We start from the raw sequence: 23,207 nt of genomic DNA on the forward strand, positions 1-23,207 counted from the left end.
TATGCCGTGGGAGCGGCCCAAGAAATAGCAACAGCAACAACAACAACAACTACAACAACAAAAAAGACAAAAAAAAAGAAATAATTTTGAATGTTATTAAATAAACATTTCAGCATCTATGAAGATATACATAAATTTTCTTTTTTAGGTATGTTATTTATTTTAATGAATATCTTGAGGCTTAACTACACCTGCATTTCTAGCATAAACTCCACTTGGTGATGGTACGTAATTACTTCACTATATTGCTAAATTCTGTCAGCTAATGTATTATCTATGTTTTAAGATGATGGTTATAAATAAGTTTGGTAGGTAGAGTCACTTTGTCCATTGTTTTTGAACTTTTGGTATCAAGGTTTCACTTTATTCAAATTAGAGACTTTTCCTATTTTTCAGGGTCCCAGAAAATTTAAAATGCCATTTTAATTTTGTTTTTCAAATATTAAGTAGGACTTCTCTCTAAAACCTGGGTCTGGTGCTTTTCCGGCTGATAATATTTTGTCACCTTGCTCTCTATGGGTCTCTAGCAGTAATTCACAGTTGGGATAGTTTAAATTGGACCAAGGAGTGGGGAGGTGGTTTAGAATGAAACATCCACCTTCTCTCAGCTTCCAAAGTTGAAGACTAATTTCTGAACATGTGGTTTGTTCATGTGGTAAGTTTCTATATACGTGCTGCTTCCTCTGGCTGGTTGATTGAAGCCTCAACTGGGGAAACCTCTGCTATAAGTTCATGTGCCCCTTTGGACAGATATAGATCAAGGATTCAGGGTTGCACCAACGTGTGCCCCCTCTTTTAGGAGTGTGCTTTGAGCCACAGACTATTTGGGGTCAGGGGCTTGCTCCAAGTGATTTCTTGCTTTCTTGTATGGCTTTAGCTGCCCTTTGCCCCATGGTGAAATGTGAGGCTTAGCTGTCTCTGTATATAGCTGACAATGAAATGTACATTCTCTTTGTTGCTTTTAGATGATTTCTTGGAAGAGAAGTGTTGGAACGCTTGCTTAATAACTTTATTTCAAGCAGTTAACACTTGATTAAGAATCATTTTTTTCCTTATTTCACAAGTAAGTTTTCGATTTATAACACGCCCCTTGTACACCTCTCTTTTTGGGGACCCATTGTTTGATGAAGAACACATTTAAATTTTATCAGTGCTATTTTAGAATATGTGGAAATGATCATACAATTTTGTTCTTTTCCGTATTAATGTAATGAAATTTATTAGTACACATTTAGTATTAATTTTTTTTTTTCATTGCTCAAATAAATCTGACTGAAAAGCTAACAAGAAAAGGTTATATTTATGGAATTTTTACCCATATATGTACCCATATATGCTCAATATTACGGAATTCTTTGTACATGTGTATTTTCTTTTAAAATCCTCACCACAATTCTAGGAAGTCATTATTATTTATATTTCAGATTTGGGGAAATGGAGACTCATTAAGTCATGAGTTCACAAAACTAGTATCAATGGAGAAATCGAGGTTTAACCAGGCTGACTGACCTCATTTGTTTTATTTATTTATTTTGGCCACCCCACAGCATATGGAGTTCCTATACTAGGGGTAAGATCTGAGCCACAGTGGTAACCTAAGCCACAGCTGCAGCAATGCTGGATCCTTAACCTGCTGGGCTGAGGTGGGGATTGAACCTGTGGCCCAGTGGTCCCAAGACACCAATGATCTTGTTGCACCATGATAGGATCTCCTGACGTTGTGTCTTATTGTTTTATTATTTAAATGTACTAATCGTTTTAAATTTAATAACATTTTATTAAATATTTTAAACCTAGTTCAATATATCAATAAGATTTTGGAGTAATGTCTGTTTCATGAATGAAATAAAAAAGTCAAATGAAAAGTATTTTATTTCCCCCCATGTTCTATCAGAGAGATGATGGAAAGTGAGAGTTTCCTTGTATAAATATTCAATTTTTATCCCTTAATAAAGCCATTTAAACAAATGACTAATTTTACAAGCAATTACTGGTCATCTTTTTCTGTTATTCTTAATGTTATTCTTTTCACTTCTTTTATTTTTAGGCAGGCTTTGGTAATTTTATTGTTTTACAACTTGTCTTCTTTTAAAGTTTTCATGTTTTTTAATGCTATTTACTCTTTCTATGTATACCCGTGCACAGAATAAGTATCTACTTAATATTTATATCTAGATAAAATACTTAAAGTGCGTTGCTACGTTTTCCTCTGTTTGCTTCATGCTCTTTAATTGATGTTACCAGACCTAAGATTCTGCACCCATTCAAAAACCACATCTCAGACATACATCAATTCTTCGCTTTTGTTAATTTGAGTATATATTTCTGATTAATTTTTAATAATTTTCCTATAGTTTTCCTCAAGTGGGTTTTAGTGTGCCTTTTCTAAATCTTGGAATTAAAAGTTTAGCTTATTTCTTTTCATTTCCTTAAAATATTGATCAAATTCCAAGGTAAGCATTTCTTTCTTTTAGCCATTTTCTCTATTATAGTAGTCTTATTGTCATTATTTTATATAGAGCTCATAATTATAGTTTTGATTTTCCTTTTTTAAAAAGTTTTCTTTGGTACACTTAAAAATATACTTTGTTGTTTAATTCTCTCTTTATTGAATTGTTACTAGAGAAAGTGGTATGTAATTTCTACCTTTGAGAATTTATGCAGTTCTTATTGCCACAGACTGTAGCCAATTTTGGTAAATGTTCCACAAACTTTGGAAAATGAGGCAGATTCTTCATGTGTAAAAAACTGTTCTATACATAATTGCATATTTTGTTTGAAGCCTCTCTATATTGTTTATATATATTATTTTTTTCTGCTTTTCTGTCAAAAGCCGCAAATAGTATATTAAATTTTCCTACTTCATTTGGGTTTCTGACAATTTCTTTCTATAATTCTGACAGTTTTTGACTGCATTTCACTTCTATATTATTCTCTACTTAAAGGTTCATGCCTCATGTCTTTAATTTCTTGGTATTTAGCTTTTGTCAGTATAAATGATTTTTAAAACTTTTTACTTTGACTTAAATCATATTTTATTTTACCAACCTATGTTTTCCCCTTTGATGTGTCTTTGTACATTCTTTTATTTGAATCTTAGTCCCCCACCTGTAAGTCTTTTTCTTTTAGTAGGGGATTTAATTCATGTACTTTCATTTAGATACCAAGTTAGTTTAGTCTCATAATTATCTTACTTTATGATTTTTCCATCCTCTTTTTTTATTTTATGATTTTTATTTTTTCTGTTACAGTTGATTTTCAGCATTCTGCCAATTTGTACTGTACAGCAAAGTGACCCAGTCATATATATATATTTTTTTTCTTTTTTAATGATGCCTTTTAATGATGCACTCACACACACATGCACATACACATTTCTTTTATTATATTGATTTTAGAGGCATATACATTTAAGGTAAGACTATAACAAATGCACATGTATGTGTTTCTTTGTTTTAAGGATGGGACAAAGAATCATCTCAGGACACTTATACAGTGATCCTTAGAAGTACACCAGTATTGAGTCTCTCAAGGTGGGCTCCCTCAGAACTGTAAGGCTCCCTGGAGTTGGGAGTCCGTAAGAGGTTAGATGAAAATCTCATTTGTCCATGGAAACCAGATGTTAAAAGATCCTATGAACCAGTCAAGATCATTTTCTCCAGGAAGAGGGATGTGTTTCTGAGACCAGGCGTGGTCTGGAACCTGTCTCTAGCCTCACTCCCAAGGAGGGTGGGGGTGGCTTCCTGCCACATGATTATGAAAACTGAGAGAGCTGAGTGCTAAGAGCTGTCATCATAGGAACCCACGCCAGGAGTACACCGGCCCAGGCCCAGTCCTGCCTTGTTCATTCTTACTGAAAAATCAAGACAGCTGGTGCAGGGATCTGAATACACGAATAATTCTCCCAGCGGTGAGCCAGAATCCTTTTCAGACTGTGAATAACCACTTTCAATAGCAACACCTTGTGGGAGTGAGAAGGAATAGCAGTGGTCAACATATTTTACTCCAGGATACTCTCTATTGGAATGTCCTTCAGACTAGCCCCCTTGGGTGGGAGTAAATCCCTAGGATTCGAAGATTACTGGAGAGGCAGGAGAGGCTCAAAAGGGAACTACCAAACTTCCTGCCAATGAAGGCATTTATTGGTTAGAGCAGTTAGAAAGTCAAGGCACATGACTATGTGTAAACCCCAACCAAGTTTGGGAAAGAGACATCATAGTTGATTCTAATTGTGGTTATTTCTAATTTAGAAAATATGTTTGTATTTTTATTTACCAAGATCTATACTGACATTTTAAAAAAAGTTGACTATGTAAAATAGGAACTTGAGTCCAGTTCTCATTTCTCTCTTCCACCTGCTGTCTTCTCACTATTGGCTCATGGAACCCTAGTGTTTCTTTGGACTTTAACCTTGTATTATTACCAGTTAGTTAGAAGCTATTAAATGATGTTTCGAGGCCTATGATTTTTTTGGATTGTTACATAAATTTTAAAGCTGTATTGACAGAAATTAGTTCAGTGGTACCTTGTTTAATTTAGTTTTATTGCATTCAGTTCAGCCTCATATAATAACGATTTCCTTTTGGAGATACTTGGGTTTGATTTATCTCGGAAAGTCTGCTATACATCTTTAAGTAATTTATTTTTCAAGAAGAGTGTTTTTGGTGCTATGTAAGTAGCATGTTTTTTCCTCCTTGGCTACTTCAATGTGGGAATATTTTTTTTCCTTGAAATTAAATATCACAGAAGATTTTTTGGTCTGTATTTCTTATGTATAAAACTCATGATCCTCTATAGTTCTCTATGGTACAAAAAGAGCCTGTTCATTTTGCAAATCTGTGTCCTTTCTCAACTCAGCAAAGTTTTCTTCTATTATTTTTATTTATTTATTTTTGCCTTATTTGTCTGTTCTCCACCTCTTTTTTGGACTCTTATTATATATCTATCTCTCTTCCTCGCTCTTCCATCATATTAATATTTTGTGGCATCCTTTATGGATTTCTTGTATATGTCATTTACATTTTTTTAATTTAGGGAAAGCATCTAAGCCAGTGTTTATTATCTCAGTATTTTAATTACTGATTTTAGAATATTTATTTGAAAGTAATTTCTTGGCTCCACATTTATGGATGAATCTTTTTGGGACTGTGCATCAGAATTCTTTCAAGTGCACGTCTGTTTGTTTGCTCTGTCAGAAGGGGGGTCCCTGTGATTTGATGTTTTCAAGGTGATGCTTTTTTCCTAACCTGCACTTTATATTTAGGCATATTTATTCTATTTGCTCCACTAGGATCAAGTCAGGAGTTTTGTTTTTTGATTGTTTGTTTTTTGTCTCACTGAAGTCCTGTTTTCTGGGAGGAAATCTTGCGTATTAACCATCCCTTCCCTTCCTGCAATCTTACCTTTCCTCATCTTTCATTTAGAAGATATAAATGGGATTCAGTATAGAAGTCCTTCATTTATTCTGTGAGGGAGCCTTTTCACTCATGAGGGAGGTCATTAATAGTTCTCATTTTTGCCTGCTTTCTGTTCCTCTGTGAAGATTTATTAGCAAAAATTGCTTGACTCTTTCATTCCTTCTATTTTTCGTATTTAAATTCCTAATGAGAAATTTACCCTATTAAAAAACTCATAGGAAATATTTCTAAGAATTTGGAACAAGTACTAATTCTTGTTTATGATATTTTAATATATTTTATATGTTGTGGTATATATATACACATCTATTGTTATATTTTATACTATACACACTACACATCCCACATATACCACATTTTACAAAAATCTGTAATCCTTTGTTAATTTCTAGCTGTGATAGCTGTGATAGTATATATAGCATGTATTCCAGACTTTGCCTAATTACTTTACTAAGACTATCAAGACAATTCAGTGTGAATTCCCCTACCATCCCTTTCTTTGCACCTCAACTTTTCTTTCCTTTCTTTCTTTCTTTCCCTTCCTTCCTTCCTTCCTTCCTTTCTATTTCTATTTCTATTTCTATTTCTATTTCTATTTCTATTTCTATTTCTATTTCTATTTAAAGGATCTCCATCAATTCTTGTTTCTGTTATCTTGGTCTTTGATACTTCACACTCAGGCCCCAACTTCCAAGCTTTTTCTCCTAAAATAATTATTTGGAAAATAGCACCTCTGGGGGGCTTTAACTCTTTCCTTCACTTCTGTCATCTCTGCATCGCCTAGGACATATTAGTCCTACTGTCCATATCCTAGAAACCCTTTCCACCCTCAAGGCCTGGGTTTACCCTGCTTCTCCTCCTTACTCTGGGATGAATTCTTCTCCAGGTTTAGTAGCCGTTTTGATTTTTCCTTTTCCCCAGATCTCTGGTACTTCTGTAAACTCTTGCCTCTCATATTCTCCTCCTTGGTGAATCCACCCATTCTTAAAGCTTCAGTCCTCATCACCAGGCTGATGGCAATTTATATCTTTTGTTTATAGTACTTTTTCCTGAGATCCCAGCATTTCCCTCACCCACTTGATAGACACTGTCTCCAAAGCTCTTAGTTTGGATGCTCAGAATCAGAAATCTCCTCCTTTTTCCTTCCTGTAGGTAACCAAGTGCCATCATTATTTTTTTTTAATGGGTTTTGTGTGTTTGCTGTCTTTTTACTCTTCTTGTCATCTCTGTCTTCTCTCCCTGATAAAACCCACCCCATATAGTACTCTTGTACCACATACAATAAGAATTTGCTGCCATTGCCTTCTCATAAGTACAAATATGAACAAAGCCATCCAAGACCAGTTCCTCCTTGCTTCAGAGCAAACATTCTGAAGACTTTATTCATAGTCACATGTCATATAAAAGTTTCATAATGCAAAATTGGCTGCTTGCATAATAACAGTATATTTCTTTCAAGTCCCATTCCTTTAGACTCCAGAATAGCGATGTTACAAGTGTTTAAACAGCCCAAAGATGTAAACTTAAAATATTTTTATCACTCACAGGGAACACATTCTGGGATTTACTTATCTCTTATGGCTGATCACAAATGAAAAATGAGCCTTGCCTTCTCTCAAGTGACTAATGTAGTTTCTTGTAACATCCCCTCTACATAGTAAATTACCCAACTTGAAACTTAGATTAAATCTCTGGTCTGTGACAGAAGAGAGACAGTTTGTAAATATTTAGCTAAAATGTACTTTTAACCAGTAGGCATACTGAACTGTAGGATTTTAAAGGTTGTGATGATAGAGATCCTCTTTTATGAAATTGGTTTCGGTACAGGACCTGGGAGCAGTGACAGTGGACCGAGCTGTCTACGATGGTTCGGCACTCACTGCCTGGTCAATGATGGTGGCTTACATTAGAGTTTGTGAAGTGCTTTTACAATTCTGTCTTACTAATCTTTATGATAACCCTATGGGATGGGTAGAAAATGCGGTACTAGTCTCACTTGATAGACAACAATAAGGGTTGGAGAAGTTGCGTGGTTGAGAAGGTGACACAGCTAGAAAGTGTCATATTCTCATCAAGAAATCTAGTCTTGAACTCCAAAATCAATGTCTTCCCTTACCCATTATCACCTTGGGTGTGTGTGTGTGTGTGTATATATATAAGATGTTTCTATAATTTATTAATGAGTCACCTCTCTAATTTGAGCATGAGCTTGTTAGTGTCTGGGGTCTGTTATTCAAGCTGGTTTTCCAGGAGACTGTCACAGTGACAGTGGGCCGAGCTGTCTACGATGGTGCTATCTGATAAATGAATCAATGCATAATAATAGCTAACATTTACTTTCTTTGTTTCAAATGGTGATACTGCTACTGCTTTGTTTCAGATGCTAACAACTTTATTGACACATTTGATCTTCATGAGTTAAGTATGGTACTTATTACCTCTATCCTATAGAGGAAGAAAGTGGGGCACAGAAAGGTGAAATAAGGCACCCACAGCCAGGAAGTGATAGAGTTGGTATCTGAGCCCATGTAGCCACTTTGCTCCTCTGTATTTAGGTATTATAAAAATAAGGTAATGATAAAGGGTGTAGTAGTTTTAAAACATGGCTACAGAGTCTTCAACAGTCCTCTCATGGAAAGGTGTGGGTTTATATATTCCCCCATTGAATCTGGAGAGTTTGGCAGTAATGATACAATGTGGCTTCCAAGAGTGAGCCACGCATGGCCATGCAGCTTCAGCCTTGTTACCTGGAGCATCTACTAATAGAACCCTGAGCGGAAGGGAAAGTCATCTAACCCGATGATGCTGAACTCTGAGGAAACTCAAGCCACCTAAAGAAGCCATGTGTAGGCATCTCTGGTTAATAGTCCCTGCTGAGGTTCGTTTTATAGGATGTCCCCACTCTGCTGTCAGACATGCAGATGATGAAACCTTGAGAAGATTCCTGTCCCAAATGTTTGCATCACTCCCAGACATTCTGGTGTTCACTGCTAAGGAACCAGACATGACAGAGCAGAGATAAGGCAACTCTCTTGTGCTTTGTCTGTATGCTTGGCTCACAGAATCTGGGAGCATCACAAACGGTGGTTGTTACATGTCACCAAAATAACCAGAATCATGAAATTTCATCACAGGCCTCTTGCTTTCTGATAATAATACTCCGGGTCTGTTTAGTTGAAGCAATCTCATGTGTCCTGCACTACGGCTGCACACCTCATGCCAGAGTGTGTTGTGAGTCAAGCTGAGGGAAGTGTTTAAAGAGATGTGCCTGTTGGACAGCTCCTTGCTTCCAGGAAAGCCACAGGAAAATGGAATGTCTTTTTTATACTCTACTGGGCTCAGCGGGTTGCATGTTTGTTCGTGGCTTCTTGCCCAACAATTCTTGGCAATCATGTCACTCCTTCCCTGATTATTTTGCAACTGGTGTGAATTGCTACTGCTCTTGTTCTGAGGTTCTGTTCTCTGCATAACTGGGCATGTTGACTAGCTTTCTTGATGATATAAGTCTCACTTTACCCCAAGATTTGCTGAGGAATGGCCAGACCTACAGAACATGAAGACTGTTTAATAGTAGCTCAGCCCTTCTTCCTGAGCCAGGATAGATTGACTTGGTTGTGCTCTTTATGTAACATATTATGGACTAAGAATATTGTTTCCTCCTCCAGGTCCTAGGCATCACTAAAAACCTGACAGATTTACAAACTTAGGGCACATTGAAGGCACAAAGGACCCTATTCCTCGTGCATATGAGTAACTGCAGTTTCGATACCTTCTCTGGGCCAGAATTGAACCGTTCTCTGAACCATTCGTTCACTGAAAAATTAATTGAAGTCTATGTACAACACATTCTGCTGGATGTTAATGACTCTTCACCTAAAGCAGAAACATACTGCTTTCATTTTCATTTCTTTTACTTTTATCTTTATGGTACCTGTACCTGGGAATGCTGTGTCCTCTATCCACTTTCTACCTGACACAGTTCAGGGACTGTTGCATTAATACAAAATGAAAGTGATTCTTCCTTTCCTGGGAGAGTTTTTATTCATGAAGTCTTTCCTTATTCTTTCATCCTATATTTCCTCTAGGCTCCTGTAAAGACACACAGTTGTACATTATATATAATGGAATTTGGATTTCCTATTATAGTTTCATGTATTCTGGGTTAATAAAGGGTTTATCACCCACTAAACAGTATTCAGTTGATGAATCACTAAGCATGCAATGCTGGACACATCTCTTTGCTTTTCTCTCTAGGCCTCAGTTTCTTTTTCTGTAAACTTAGGCATTTGAACCAGGTGAGTGGATTGTAGTCTGTGTGCCAAAAATCTCTTGGGCGGGATGAGAGAGTAGCTGAAGCTCTAAGACCTTCAAAGTTATATTTAAATGTACCTTTTAAAAAACACATGTAAGGTACCCACAATATTTTGTACCAGTCTGGCTTTTCAAAGTATTTTTAAATAGAGTCCTCCTACAGGACAAGTTTAGAAATTATTAATCTGTAGGTAGGCCTGTGGCACACATCCAGCCAGCAGCCTGTGTTTGCATAGCCCACAAGCCAAGAAAGGTTTTTACATTGTAAAAGGATTGTTAAACACACAGCTAGCAAAAACCAGTGTGTGATGGAGATTATATGTGTAACCTGTCATGCCTAAAATATGTACCTAAGTATTACTCTGGCGTCTTGCAGCAAAAGCTCACTGATGGATGGAACATGCATGGCTTATGTGCGGGTATTGTGTTCTCCGTTTCCTATGGCAGCATCCTTAACAGGTTGTGGTAGCCTCTGCATCTGCTTAGGATCACCATCCACTTAGCCTTGCTGGAAGCTTTACCAGTTTAGAGGAGCTGGCGTTTTAACCTTCAAGAACTCACTGTGCATATGTATCTACTTAGAAGAATGTTGATGAGGTCTGTGTTAGTGCCCTGAGCCTCATCTTTCAAACTTTCTAGAATGTTCCAGCTGACTTCTGTTGCCAATGTCTGTGCATCTTTTGCCCATGGGCTTTCTCCAGAGTCAAAGCTGGCACCACTTCTACACGTGGCAGGCCGGGAACACCAAAGAATTAACATCCTGGGAGCAGCCTCAGGAGTCAGCGTATAAATACTCCAGCTCCCTTGCCTTTTGGGTAGGATAACTATGAGACATCTTTAACAAAACCTCCAGAATTTCCCCATGAGGTTAAGCTCCACTTGCTCATTGGGGTAAATGGCTGAATGATGCACTTGTATCGGCTGTCTTCTCTTCCCTTGGACACCACTGTCTTCCTACTGTGTTCTCTGTGTCTCCCGAAGAAACTGCTTACACTCAAAGCTTTATCTCAGAGTGTGCTTCTGGGGAAACCCAAATCAAAACTCCCTCCTCCACAGAAGTCATACTTTCACATAGACTTCTGACTTAAGGCATCATGAGCTTTGCTTGCAAGTCCTGGAATTTGCTGCCCACAGGTAGTCGTTTTGAGGACAGTCATATTTTGTGTGGTCTGATGTCTCTGTGGTTGACCCTGACATTATGAATAGATCAAACAAATGATTTTCTGATTTGATGCTAAGTTTTTCAACCTATTTCTCCAGACCCTTATTAGTGAAAAGACTTCCTAGGCGCCCTTACAGTGGAAAATTCACAACCAATAAATGATTGAGTCTTAAGATTTACATGGTCCAGGCAGGTTGCTGTACCAAGCTCTAATAATAACTCCATTTTTTCTCAAACCCTGGCAGAAAATGCAGGCAGCTGTGTCCAATTATGCTGAGCACAGCAAACTCAGACTTATTAAAGGTAGGAAACAGGCTGTTTCAGGAAGTGAAAATCTCAACATAATGTGAAGATAACTTCTCACGTGTATGGTTAGTTGCTGTTTTTACTTTATTTTATTTCTCACTCCAGCACTGAGTTTTTAGTTCTCAGTGTGGGACAGGGATCATGGACTTCATTAATACCTGAAAATCAGAGTTCCAATATCTAAACTCTCTTCCTGGACCAACCAATGGCTGTATTGAGTGACCCCCACAAGTCATTTGTTTCCATTAGTGTTCAAGAAATGCAATTAATACTGCTCCCTCATACAAAAGGGATTTTGATTCAAGTTTGTTTGGGTCTTTGAGATCTAAAACTAGGATGTGGATGAAACCGAGATGGAAGAGCGTTTTAATTAACTGGCTCAGAGTTCTGCCATGTGGGGGCAGTGCTTCAGGACGGGATCTGAATGTGTTGATGAGGTGAGAAAACAAACCTTATTTCTTCAAGTAACTTTTCCACCTTCCACTATCTCTGGCTTCCCCAGAGAAGGTGATTCCATCGGCAACTTGTTCCACTGCCAGTGATTCTGATGATGTTTTCCAAGTATTTAAGTAGAGCTTTCCATGCTGCAACAGAGACCCAATATAACTTTTTCTCCTTCCTCTAATAGAAATAATTGATCCCGCAGCTGGGTTTCTCTAATGAGGGCACTCAAGGAGCAGGATCTCTTCTCACTCTTCTACTAATTGAATGTCTTTTTCCTGCACCAGGAGATATTTTACCCCTGTTTTTAAAACAGTGCACACGGTGGTTTTTCATGCTGTCAAAGCTAGTGCCTTATTTTTATAAACAACTTCGCTCTCCCCCCATCTAAATCAGATCCCTTGTCATACTTATGTTACTGTGTGTTTTCACTTCACTGAACTATATGTAGTTATATATTCATTTCACTGGTTATGGGACTAATTTGTATTTGTTTCCCCACCAGTCTCTGCCCAAGAGGGCAGGGATTATATTTGTCCATTAATTATTCTATTCTCAGTGCCTAGTTTTTTCATGAAACATAGTACTGTTGAATGATAGATTCCATATCATATATATACATATTTATTAAGTCATATTTATTAATATAAAACTATGTGGTTATTTTATTCAATAATACTTTATTTTGTCAACACTCTTAGCCCTAGGTACGTGTACAAAATATATACATGCATATATAATATTAATGAGTGTATAATATCATAACATAGTATATTACATATGCATTACTATATACTATGTATGTGTTTTACATACACACATATGTGTATATTTAGACAAACTGAATCTAAATAGCTCTTCCTCTTTCAGAATGCCCATTTTGCATAAATTTTCATCAGAGTGAATAAAAAAACTTGTTGAAGTCTGTTGTCAAAGTTATGTTTATTTTTAACTTTTTCAAAAAACAGATTTTTTTTTTATTGTTTCAGACTGAGAATGCACAATGCACTGGCTACATTTATATTAGTTTCCATGGTTTCCAATACTTCAGAAATTGTCCAAGGAAGAAGTGGAATTTTTCTCACCATGCAAAGATGTTTTTGCCTAACTTGTTTGTGCCCACGTAATGTGCCAGTTTGAATCGGCTGCTCCTCTCCTCCCCATCTGTGCTGTTTGCAAAGGATGGGGAGAAAGAGGGGGAAGAAAGAAGCAGGTGAAGAGAGTTAGACACAGCCTTCCTTACCGCAGCAATTAACTCAGATTTGTACTCCCTTTTTTGTGCACCGAAGGCCATTTACTCGCATCGTGTAGATCTACCATCCAGAGCACATTTTCTTTCCCCAAGTCATTCTTCCATGAACATGTAAGAATTTTGGGGGTGAAGGTAGGGCAAAGGCCACAGATTGTCTAGAGGTAGCAGCATGAGAAGAAATTTTTATGCTAACATTTTATTGTTGTGCCTGCTCTTGCTGCTGTTGCTTTTAGTTAATTTTTTTTCTGACCAATTGGAGGGATCTGCTTTTGGAGGGATGGTTGCTTTTGGTTCTGCTCTAGTTACTTATCTGTATTATTGTCATAATTCACTCAAAAAGGATTTTTTTTTTTTTTTGCTCAGAAAGTGTTATTTTCTCTGCATTCTATGGTTTGTTTTCATTGCAGAAGCCATTGCCAAGTAGGCTTTCATTTCAGCAACCATTCTTGTGACCTGGTATGACTCTCTTTTGATGATAGTTCTCATTTACTGAGTACTTGCTATGTGCTTGGCGTTGTGTTAAGGTGATAGCATCAATTTGTGCTTCTCCCTCAGAATAACACTGTAAAATAGGTGTTATCATTATCCCCATTTCATAGATGAGAAAACGGAGCCAGAATCCAAGGCATGGACCTGGGACAGTAAAGCAGATCTTTCTGACATCAGGCATTTATTAACTTGTTTACTTAAGAAGCTTACTGTGATTTTAGTAATTTTATACGTGCTGGGAATACATTTCCAAACAAGACGGACCAAGTTCCTTCTCTCAGGAAGCTTCCATTCTACAGGTCTTTACACAAGGCCATGACATCTCATGTGTCTTATTGAAGCCAGAGGATCATTTTGCCAGAAGATGTTGGGCTACTTCATTCGACGTTATGCTAACACTTACATCAGTAAACTGGCTGGTTGATTTCTAGAGAAGGAAGCTCTAAGAGAAAAGCCGGGACTGCCTGCTCATCCTATCCTTTTCTTCTCTCAGTGAGTTCCCACCACCCGCAAGCAATGGTCCAAGAAGCGTGTCTTTACTGTGTTGCATCACCTTCTCACCCACTCACGGCCATAGCTCATTGGCGCTAACCATAGCTTGTAAATCCCTTTTTTCCCCTAAATCTAGAATTTTAAATTAGGAATTATTTTTGTTATAGTTGTCGTATGATGTTCTCTCAATTTCTGCTATATATTTCTACCCAGTCATACCTTATTATACATTCTTTTTCTCACATTATCCTCCATCATGTTCCATCTCAAGTGACTAGATACATAGTCACTATACAGCAGGATCTCATTGCTTATTCATTCCAAATGCAATAGTTTGCATCTACTAACCCCAAACTCCCAGTCCATCCCACGCCCGCCCCCTAAAAACCACTTGTTATTTGAAGAGAAGATGTTTAAAGAGTTTTTTTTTTTCTTCACTGACATTCTTGGCTATGTGCATACAAAGATAGAGAAAGTTTGCCTGGAGAGTGTGAGAGAAATAGAAGAGAGTGGTGGAAAAGGAGGCAGTGAGTAGATAAATATAGAGAAGCACCAACACAAAATTACAAAATTGTGAATTGTGTGAGCCCAGAAAGAAGGAAATCTAAAAGGCACATTCTTATTTTTTTTTTGCTCTTTAGGGCTGCAGTGGTGGCAACATATGAAAAGTTCTCAGGCTAGGGTTCGAATCAGAGCTACAGCTGCCAGCCTGCACCACAACCACAGCAACACAGGCTCCGAGCTGCGTCTGCAACCTAGACCACAGCTCAGGGCAGTGCCGGATCCTTAACCCACTGAGTGAGGCCACAGATCAAACCCGCCTCTTCATGGATCCTAGTCAGGTTCGTTAACCGCTGAGCCACAAAAGGAACTCCAAAGGTTACATTCTTAATACAGCCCCTGAATTCCTATCTCAGTGTCTGTTTCTAGGGAACCTGCCTAGGAGAGTTGGTATTAGAAGTGGTCCTAGGAAGCAGCTTGCTGGGAGTGAGTTTTAGTGTTGGATCACCTACCAACAGTTTGCCATGGGGATACTGTCACTAATGGCAGATGGAGCAGCATCAACCCCTACCTGAAGCTTCAGTGTACTTGCTAAGCTCAGACTTTGACTCTCAGTGGACTAGCACGGTACAAGAGGAAGGACTGTAATAACTCATGCAGTACTCAAGCAGGAGAGATACAGGAAGATGCTAATTATAATGATGATGCTGTGCTGACCACCACTGATGCCTGAAGAGGGGAAAAGACAATCCCAGGAGAATCAATACCCTTCAAGTAAAGCATGAGGGTCAGAGGGCTTTCCTTGGCAGCAATTTGAAGAGACCTTTTATCACCTTGAGGGGAAAAAAAAAAGGCAAAAGAAGCTAAACACTATGCAGATAATGTAATGGGAGATCAACACAACTTTGTAGAAAAATGAAATTCTCAACTTAGGCAGGTCTCTTCTGCCAACCCGGGGTCCATAGAAGAGTTGGTCCTGAGATTGGGATAAAGATACCTGGCAACGTTCTTGAGCAAGTTGAACCTTCAGGTCCCCTGGATCAGGCTGTGCCTGCACAAGCATCTTACTTCACCTTGTTGGAAGATAGAACCCACATCGCTGACCAACCCTTGGCTTTTGCTTGAGGCATTAGAGAAATCTCACATGAGAAAAGAGCCTTATAAGATAACGCTGGTCTTTAAGATCCGCCTTGTCCTCTTCCTCTTTTTGTTATCAGATCAGTAAGGAGGGGAAGATGCTAACAAGTGCTGGGTCTGCTAAGGGGTGGGAGGAATTAGACACCAAAGGGGCCACGTGATTTTATTGTCATGTACTAACTGAAAGCACAGAGTAGACCTAGTTTCATTCTGAGGGCGTAGAATTAAGATGGGGAGACTATTAAACCAGATAGGGGAGGGCTTGTTGATACAAGAGCACTCTCTTATGTCGCAGGATATAACCCCCTGGCAGGACTCTCACAGATGGCCCTAATATATTTTTGAATAAGCTGTGGATAAAGTGATGTGCTGCATTAAATGGCACAGCGATGCAGAGTTGCCAGGGCAGGCAGTGGAGGAGCCTGTCAGAAGGTGGAGAGGATGGCACACTGGCATGAGGCTTCTCTGTGATCACAGAAAATCCACCAGCCAATGATATCCCAGGGAGGGCTTGGAGCACGCTCCATTTACCAAAGTCATGGGAACACACTGGGGAGGACGGGTTTGTATCATGCAGTCCTTGAGAAGCTGGCTGTCAGTATTGGCTGAGACTGGCAGTGCGAGGCACTGGTACAGAACTGAGATTCGTGGCAGTGGTAGGGATAATAGCTGGCCAGAGGGCAGCACTTAGTCATCAGGAGCAGGGTGGGCTTAATTATTCTAAAAGGTGTCAAGTTTGAAATGATATCTGAGGAGCCTGAACTATGGGAATTGACGAGCTCTCTAATTAACCCCCCCTCTAAAACCTTATTTCAAGCTTGTGTCTAAAGGATCTAACATAAAATAACCCTTCTTTAGCCCCCAGCCACAGAGCTGTCCTGTCTTGGCATTAGTAGTTCTGAAAGGATAGGAGAGAACCCTCAGGCCAGCGTTTGTGTCTGGACCTCCTAGAAAGTTGCCAGGTAAGGAGAGCAGCAGTTGCTATGTATCCTGTTATCCCAGAGCCAACAAGACCTCTCTCCTCAGCCCAAAATGATGACCATGAAAATGCAGCTTGAGCAGGTTGGTGTGGCAGCAGGAGAGGTGTTCTGTGGTTGCCTCATGGTGTGAACAGACACAGGCCAGGCACGTGGGCTCCGCTGGATGCACGAGCCTGAGACCAGGTGAGCGGATAGCAAGAGAGGTCCAGTGTGGTCACAAAAATGAGTCTCAAAGATGTAAAGATGGGCTTTCTTAAATGACCTGGTGCCTTTGGCCCATTGTTTCATTGGATACTATATTAGGCTGAGTTATTTTGATTATGCGTGAGAGAAATAAAACTTGAATTAAGTTTAGTCCAAGAAGGAAATTTATGAAGTCAGAAAATTTTAAGAAGAGTCAAACAAACACACAATGGATGAAAAGGGCAGATAGGCAGCTGAACGACAGGAACAAGTGGATCCGGAAACTCAAATGCTGCCAAGTCTTTCCCCCTGACTCCCAGCACGGCTCCTTTCCAGAGTCATTGTCTCCTCAAGGAGCAAAAGCGTGATGCCGGTAGCTTATGAGTTTTCCATCTGTATGTCTTCACCCTCCAGCAGGAAAAGAGTCTGACTCTCTGGCTCAAAGTGCAGATCTTACAAGACACTAGACTGGTTCGTTTGACCTGAGCTAGTTGCTTATCCACACATGAATCCACTGTCACCCGAAGAGCAGAGGCGTGTTTCAAATATGGTACTTCCTAAGGAGAAGGCTGGATGTTTGGTCATCACCACCATGGGTCTCCATTATAAAACCTCAGGGAGAGCCCGAGTGGAAGGCAGAGCTCCTCAGTGTTGGAGGCACTGCGCTGAACTGAACACACAGTCCAGAGTCCGGGATTCTGTGGGGCCATGGTGATGTCAAGGAAAGAGCTCTAAACTGAGAGCCAAAAGGAACAAAAGTTCACATGGTGGCTACCCCATAACCCTTATGAATAGGACTCTTATCACAGATCCTTTGTTTCTTCACTATAAAGGAGGGAATCACTGTCCTCTTAGGATTACGTTTTATGTGTTTTTTATTATAGTAAAAAAAATCCCAACGTGGAACTTGCTATGTTTGCCAAACTTAACAAATATTTTCTGAATTGTCATATCATAATAGCCCACCATCCACTTTTAAACCTATTACACATGCATACAGAAAACAAGCGTTTTTTTTGTTGTTGTTGGTTTTTTTTTTTTTGGTATTTTTGTCTTTTTTTAGGGCCACACCCTAAGCACATGGAGGTTCCCAGGCTAGGGGTCTAATCGGAGCTGTTGCCACTGGCCTATGCCACAGTCACAGCAACACGGGATCTGAGCCGCGTCTGCGACCTACACCACAGCTCACGGCAACACCAGATCCTTAACCCCCTGAGCAAGGCCAGGGATCGAACCCGCAACCTCATGGTTCCTCATCGGATTCGTTAACCCCTGAGCCACAACGGGAACTCCCAGAAAACAAGTACTGAGCTTGACACACACATACCCCCCCACACAATGGTTTGCATTCCTATTCTACCCACAGCATGGCCATATTAGAAATTGTTCATTTATGTCGTCTATAGCTCAGCACTAAGGTTGTTATGATTATGGAGAGCTCTGGTGAATTTACATGAGCTATCAAAGACAGTAAGTGTAGGAACATGCAGTAGAGAACATAATTCTCTAGTGTTTTCACATCTGAAAACTTATTCCAGGCCAGTATTTTTGGAGCTTGTGTTATTTAGACATGTTTCAGTTCTGCCTTTCGCTCAGCATATATAGATACACACTTTCTAAGGATTTCTGAAATAACTATTTTCCTTTCCTTTATCTGTTCTGTTTTTCTGGGTTTGTTGGACAGATTTTCCTGGAATAGAGGAGACAAGGAACACATGTTAATTTGTTCTCCTGGAGAGCATCCTGGGAACCTGTCCCTCGAGGCACACCTCCTCATTTCTAGCTCTGGGCTGTAGCCACATCTTCCCCAGACAGCGCCATTTCTGGGGAGGCAACCATGTTTTTCCAGTTCCACCTGGAGTGAGGCGTGAAAGGGTCCTTTGAGTTTCTGAGGTTGGTTTCAGGAGGCTCACCTTACTCCTTTCACTGGTGTGACTTTTACACACAAGCCCTCAACAGACCAGGTTTCTGGGGCAGTAAGTTCTATTCAGGCCTATAGGCAGGCCAAGAGAGGAGAACCTCCCTATCAGAAAAGACAGCCCAGGAGTTCCTGTAGTGGCTCAATGGGTTAAAAACTTGACATAGTGTCCATGAGGACATGGCCTCGCTCTTTGGGTTAAGGATCCAGTGTTAATGCAGGCTGTGGTGTAGGTCACAGATGTGGCTAAGATCAGGTATTGCTGTGGCTGTGGTGTACGCCGTAGGTGCAGCTCTAATTTGACCCCTAGCCCGGGAACTTCCATATGTTGCAGGTGCAGCAGTAAAAAAGAGAAAAAAAAAAAGGACCATTAGGTATTTGCCTCTTTGCATCTGTTCCCCTTCTTGTTTACAGAGCTGTGAAAACTTTTTCGTGAATGGCTTTGAGCACAGGAATGCTTTTGTTCCAGAAATAGTTGTAAAGGAGACAAAACTTAATCGTCTAGTTGTCTCATTTCCTAGCTTTCTTCTTTCTGTTTTCCCCACCCCCAGCACGAGCTAAAAACTGCCCTGCCCTTTGTATGTACCTGGGAGCTGGGATGTTCTGAATGGTCTTGGCCTGAGTTTTCAGAAAGCGGAGCTGGAGCAGGCAGAGGCTTTTGTACCACTTTTGGAGGGGATGCAACTCCAGGAAGCCCCGCTGAAGAAGGAGGTGGGAGAGGCAGGAAAAGAGTGAGCACCAATGGGCCAGTATAAATCACGCTGCCAAGGTAGCAGGTTCTTGGTGTGGTATCAAGTGGGGAAGACTTGATACCAAGTCTTTATAGACTGTCTTTATAGACTCCTTCTCAGGACCGTTCATGCAAGGGAAGAAGGGAGACATAAGTCTGCTCCCCCCAGGCTCTCCCTGGTCCAAAGTTCTCCCAGTGGGGCCTCAAGTCCTATATGATTCCCAGCAGCATCTGTTACCTTGGCGTCCAAGGCAAAGACCTGAGGAAAAAGGTGAGCAGAGCAGAGTACATCTCAGGTGTGTGCGGTGGGGCTGTGTCCGTGGGAAGTTCAGTCCAGATAAAGACACCTACTAACACAGTTTCACCTGTAGGACAGATGTTCTCAGGTTATTCTGTTGCAGCCTATCCACTATCTAAGCTTCTGAAATCACTTTTACAGACTATCGCTACCTCTAACCGTAAACATGGACGTGGTTATCAGTTTTAACAGTGGGGTTTGTGAGCTTTTGGATAGCATTTTTTATGACCTCTGTAAGGGAAAACCATAAACATACATACACAGGTGTGTGTGTGTGTATGTGTGTGTGTTTTGAGGAACTGAACACAAGGTACAAGGAAATAGTTCGAATGCCATAAACTATGTGAGTTTAATTAGTTTGAGAAATATATGCAAAGAGGAACTGATGAGGCTTCACCAGATCTCCCCAACTTTCATGCATATTTTTAGAAACTACAGTTTTTAAAATGTCTTATGTGGACTTGGCTGTCATTTATCCTTTGCTTGCTCTGTGAATTACGAGGCCCAGGTTTGTCTCCGTAGCCAGCACACCAGGCTGGCTGGCGTGCCTCCCCCCCGCCGTGGAAAGCTTATTGTTTACCCAGGAAACAGTCACTCAGTTTTAACATTGGCCTCAGCAAAAAGCCTATTTATGAAGGCAAATCCAGTGCTCCTGCAAAATTGAAATCTGACTTGAACACCTTCCAAAACCAAGCTGAAATGGCTTTTGGATTATCCATGGTAGTGGATTATTCACACCACTGCTCTCCTATTAACAAACAGTTGTTCACGATTCACCATCCAAACAGTCTAAGACCATGAACGAGCTCTGTTGCAATTCAGTTGCATGTAACTCAGAGCATGGCATCACGAAAGCCGTGTGAGGCATTGTGTGTAGACCTATAGGTTGACGCTTCTCCAAGTGTGGTCCTTGGTCAGCATCAGCAACATCACTCAGGAACTCGTTAGATACTCAGGAAAATATACAGCTTTTTGTATAATTAGATATGCATAATGAAAAAAATTTAATGCATAAAATGAATTGCCTTATGAGGTGGTATGTCCAACTTCTAGAAATAGTTAAGTAGAGTCTGGCTAAATAGCCAGAGGCTTTTAGAAGAGATTCTTGACTTAGATGGGACATTGGATTAAAAGACTGCTAATGTTGCTTCTGACACTACTGTTCATTGACACTGTCAGCAGAAAGTCAGTGATCAGAATGTCTTGTGCTCGTATTTTAGTTTAGATCTCACAGATGGTTCATGCAGCCACACTAGTACCCATTACTTTCAGATCATTATGAATCTTTTCCTGAATTTTGCTGCAAAATCCACATAGACTCCAAAATAATTATTTAGGAACCAGTTTTCCAAGTTGGTCTTAATGTGTAATCAGAATTTCTGAGGTTTCTAAAGACTTTATTTATTTATTCTATAATGTTTCTTATTTTTCTCTGTTATAGCTGGCATAGAGGGTTCTGTCAATTTTCTACAGTACAGCAACGTGGCCCAGTTACACATACATGTATACATTCTTTTTTCCTCACATTATCATGCTCCACCATAAGTGACTAGACATAGTTCCCAGTGCTATACAGCAGGATCTCATTGTTTATCCATTTCAAAGGCAATAGTTTGCATCTATTAACCACAAATTCGCAATCCATCCCACTCCTTCCCCCTCCTCCTTGGCAACAACAAGTCTATTCTCCATGTCCATGATTTTCTTTTCTGTGGAAAGGTTCATTTGTGCCCTATGTTAGATTCCAGATATAAGCGACATCATATGGTATTTGTCTTTCTCTTTCTGTCTTACTTCCCTTAGTATCGGAGTCTCTAGTTCCATCCATGTTGCTGCAAATGGCATTGGTTTGTTCTTTTTTATGGCTGAGTAGTATTCCATTGTGCATATATGCCACATCTTCTTAAATCCATTCATATGTCAATGGATATTTAGGTTGTTTCTATGTCTTGGCTGTTGTGAATACTGCTGCAATGAGTATACGGGTGCGTGTGTTTTTTTCAAGGGAAGTTTTGTCTGGGTATATGTCCAGTAGTGGGGTTGCTGGGTCATATAGTAGTTCTACATTTAGTTTTCTAAGGTACCTCCATACTGTCTTCCATAGTGCTTGTACCAATTTACATTCCCACTAACAGTGCAAGAAGGTTCCCTTTTCTCCACACCCTCTCCAGCATTTGTTATTTGTGGACTTATAAATGATGGCCATTCTGACTGGTGTGAGGTGGTACCTCATGGTAGTTTTGATTTGCATTTCTCTGATAATCAGTGATGTTGAGCATTTTTTTCATATGCTTGTTAGCCATCTGTATATCCTCTTTGGAGAAATGTCTATTCAGGTCTTTTGCCCATTTTTCAATTGGGTTGTTAGTTTTTTTGCTGTTGAATTGTGTAAGTTGTTTGTATATTTTAGAGATTAAGCCCTTTTCAGTTGCATCATTTGAAACTATTTTCTCCCACTCTATAAGTTGTATTTTTGTTTGTGTTTTCTCTGTCGTTTCTTTTGCTGAGCAAAAGCTTGTCAGTTTGATTATGTCCCATTGGTTTATTTTTGCTTTTATTTCTGTTGCCTTGGGAGACTGGCCTGAGAAAATATTTGTAAGGTTGATGTCAGAGAATGTTTTGCCTATGTTCTCTTCCAGGAGTTTGATGATGTTTTGTTTTATATTTAAGTCTTTCAGCCATTTTGAGTTTATTTCTGTGCATGGTGTGAGGGTGTGTTACAGTTTCATTGCTTTGCATGCAGCTGTCCAGTTTTCCCAGCAATACTTGCTGAAAAGACTGTCTTTTCCTCATTTTATATTCTTGCCTCCTTTGTCAAAGATTAATTGACCGTAGGTGTCTGGGTTTATTTCTTGGTTCTCTATTTTGTTCCATTGGTCTGTATGTCTGTTTTGGTACCAGTACCACACTGTCTTGATGACTGTGGCTTTGTAATACTGCCTGAAGTCTGGGAGAGTTATGCCTCTGGCTTGGTGTTTGTTCTTCAGAATTGCTTTGGTAATTCTGAGTCTTTTGTGGTTGCATATAAATTTTTGGATTGTTCTAGTTCTGTGAAAAATGTCATGGGTATTTTGACAGGGATTGCATTGAATCTGTAGATTGCTTTGGGTAGTATGGCCATTTTTACAATATTAATTTTTCCATCCCAGAAGCATGGAATGTCTCTCCATTTTTTTGCATCCTCTTTAATTTCCTTGATTAATGTTTTATAGTTCTCAGCATATAAGGTTTTCACCTCCTGATCAGGTTTATTTCCAGGTATTTGAGTTTTTGGGGGTGCAATTTTAAAAGGTGTTGTATTTTTATATTCCTTTTCTAATATTTCATCGTTAGCATACAGAAATGCTACTGATTTCCGAATGTTAATCTTATATCCTGCTAATTGATGAATTTGTTGATCAGTTTGAGCAGTTTTTCCGCCGAGCCCATAGGGTTTTCTATATATAGTATCATGTCATCTGCATACAGTGACAATTTTACCTCTTCTCTTCCTATTTGGATACATTTTATTTCTTTTGTTTGTCTGATTGCTGTGGCTAGGACTTCCAATACTATGTTGAATAACCGTGGTGAAAGTGGACATCCTTGTC

This window comes from Phacochoerus africanus, chromosome 4 (assembly GCF_016906955.1).
Source record: "Phacochoerus africanus isolate WHEZ1 chromosome 4, ROS_Pafr_v1, whole genome shotgun sequence".
NCBI classification, from domain to species: Eukaryota; Metazoa; Chordata; class Mammalia; order Artiodactyla; family Suidae; genus Phacochoerus; species Phacochoerus africanus.